The sequence below is a fragment of the Triticum dicoccoides genome, chromosome 3B, assembly GCF_002162155.2.
Source record: "Triticum dicoccoides isolate Atlit2015 ecotype Zavitan chromosome 3B, WEW_v2.0, whole genome shotgun sequence".
In the NCBI taxonomy this organism is placed as follows: domain Eukaryota; kingdom Viridiplantae; phylum Streptophyta; class Magnoliopsida; order Poales; family Poaceae; genus Triticum; species Triticum dicoccoides.
In genome coordinates this window covers 53,460,185-53,460,646 of record NC_041385.1, presented here as the reverse complement: position 1 = coordinate 53,460,646, position 462 = coordinate 53,460,185, and positions in this window count along the sequence as shown.

Genomic DNA, 462 nt, shown 5'->3' with positions numbered 1-462 from the left:
CTCCACGGGCTACCGTCGATCTCCTCCAGCCTCCACGGGCCCCTGTTCATCCAGCCTCCAATGCGCGCTACTCCATCGGCTACTGTTCAACCACCCCTCCACGGGCACCCGTCCATCGTCTACTGTTCATCCAGCCCTCCACACCACGGGGTCCTGTTCAACCACCCCTCCACGGCCACCCCTCCACCGTCTACTGTTCATCCAGCCCTCCACACCACGGGTTTCTGTTCATCCAGAGGCAACGCCACCACTCACTGTTCATCCAAACCCCCCTGCAATGCTCACTATTCATCCAATCGATCGGCTTCAGTTAGCAGCAGTAGCGAAGGAATCGCTCCATCGGGTTCAGTTAACAGCCATCGATCGATCGCTCGGGTTCAGTAACGCGTAGCCTGCAGTGCAATCACTCCAGTTCAGTTAGAGCCCAATGCCTCGCTCGGGTTCAGTTAGAGTCAATGCCTC